Source organism: Seriola lalandi, unplaced genomic scaffold (assembly GCF_002814215.2).
Source record: "Seriola lalandi dorsalis isolate HSWRI2012SDOR001 ecotype SW California unplaced genomic scaffold, Sedor1 jcf7180001963475, whole genome shotgun sequence".
NCBI classification, from domain to species: Eukaryota; Metazoa; Chordata; class Actinopteri; order Carangiformes; family Carangidae; genus Seriola; species Seriola lalandi.
Genome location: NW_019434143.1, coordinates 1 through 1,972, shown reverse-complemented (window position 1 = coordinate 1,972; position 1,972 = coordinate 1). Strand labels below are relative to the sequence as shown.

Sequence of the window (1,972 nt, the reverse complement as noted above, 5' to 3'; positions counted from 1 at the left end):
GCTCATGATGTGTAAAAACACGCGTCTGATCTCATGAAATAAACATCATGTGTCATGAAGCTGCTGCAGCTTCGACGTCCGGCGGGAACCCGCTCCACAAATCAGCCAACAAGACAGACAATGTGACTGTGTGACAGCATGAAAGGACGGTTGTCAGAGATCTAATTCATTTCTACACTAATCATGATGTCATGGTTCATCAGTTAATGATGAAATCAAAACGTCAGTCAGCTGCTGGAAGTGTCTGTGTAACCGTGATGATGCTGCAGTAACGTACAAGGACGAGTCATGTTCGCCACTGACGTCATGCAGAGACGAGGTTTCAGTGTCAGTCTTTGTTTTGTTTGTGATGATATCTTTACATTCATAGATCCGGTACATTCTAACTTAATGTTTCTGATCACAATGATCTGATCATGTTATTGTTGTTGTAATTAATGAGTGTCAGCGAACTGTAATTAAAATCTGACATCAGAAAATATGTGATACTGAGCGTGTTTCCTCTCGCAGGGTGAGTCAGCACAGCAAGACCACGCTGATGACGGCCGACAACCTGTCCATCTGCTTCTGGCCCACGCTGATGCGTCCCGACTTCGAGAACAAGGACACGCTGTCCACCACCCGGCTGAACCAGGCCGTCATCGAGTCTTTCATCGTGCAGAGCGACTACTTCTTCCACGGCGGCGAGGTGGCCGAGAGCTCCAGCAGCGAGGGCACGCCGCCGCCGCACGGCCACAACATGGTGGAGGCCCTGCTGCCGCTGCAGCTCCCCCCCCCCCTGCAGCCGCAACAGATCCAACACAACCTGCCCCCCGACCCGCTCATATAAGAGCCAGAGGAGCTTTCTGGGAAGTCAAGTTATCCGTGTGTGCTGCCAGCCGTCGCCCGGAGGTCGTCCTCTGCTTCACAACACTGAGCGCTCTGAAACTGTAAAACAAAGACCTGGTTTTTAGGATCCAGCAGCTGCTGTGTGTCTCAGACTCTGAGCTGAAGCAGCTTCAGACACGTCGACTGTCGGATCAGATCTGAGATCTGCTCGTCCTGAGAGATCCACCCTGGATTAGAGAACTACAATCTGAACCGACGCTTAGAGGACAGCGTCCACAGACAGGACAGTCCACCGACCACTCTTTGACTTGGCACATAGAGACAACACTAATGGACTACGGGGATTCTGGGACACAGATAAAGATTACCCTCCTACCTGACCCTGAAGGAATAGCACACTGGGGTCCTGAGCGCCTCCCTCTGAAGCCCCGCCTCCTGGTCCCTGCTCCGAGACCAGAGAAAAGGGAAGTTCAAACTTAGTGTCCCCCACGACTGCAGCTTCACTCTGAACCACCTGTTTCTGACCGACTGGTTGACTCGTACTGGACTGACTGCTTCCCTGATTCTGTCAGGCTGTTTGTGGGCGGGAAGATCTCACGTTTCAGCACAGGAAGATTCTTCTCCTTCTTCTCCTCCTCCTTCTCCTCCTTCTCCTTCCTTCTCCTCCTTCTTCTCCTTCTCCTCCTCCTTCTCCTCCTTCTCCTTCTTCTCCTTCTCCTCCTTCTTCTCCTTCTTCTCCTTCCTTCTCCTCCTCCTTCTCCTCCTTCTTCTTCTCCTTCTCCTCCCTTCTTCTTCTCCTCCTCCTTCTCCTTCTCCTCCTTCTTCTTCTCCTTCTCCTCCTCCTTCTCCTCCTCCTTCTCCTCCTTCTTCTCCTCCTCCTTCTCCTCCTTCTTCTCCTCCCTTCTTCTTCTCCTTCTCCTCCTCCTTCTTCTCCTCCTTCTTCTTCTCCTCCTCCTTCTCCTCCTCCTTCTTCTCCTCCTTCTTCTTCTCCTCCTCCTTCTCCTCCTCCTTCTCCTCCTTCTTCTTCTCCTTCTTCTCCTTCCTTCTCCTCCTCCTTCTCCTCCTTCTCCTCCTTCTTCTCCTTCTTCTCCTTCCTTCTCCTCCTCCTTCTCCTCCTTCTTCTCCTTCTTCTTCTCCTTCTTCT

The 1,972-nt window shown here is 51.7% G+C and overlaps 1 pseudogene; it reads left to right on the top strand.

The window, feature by feature from the left end:
* The first annotated feature begins 429 nt into the window (after positions 1–429).
* Positions 430–1,966, top strand: LOC111647960 (rho GTPase-activating protein 5 pseudogene; annotated as a pseudogene).
* The last annotated feature ends 6 nt before the right edge of the window (positions 1,967–1,972 follow it).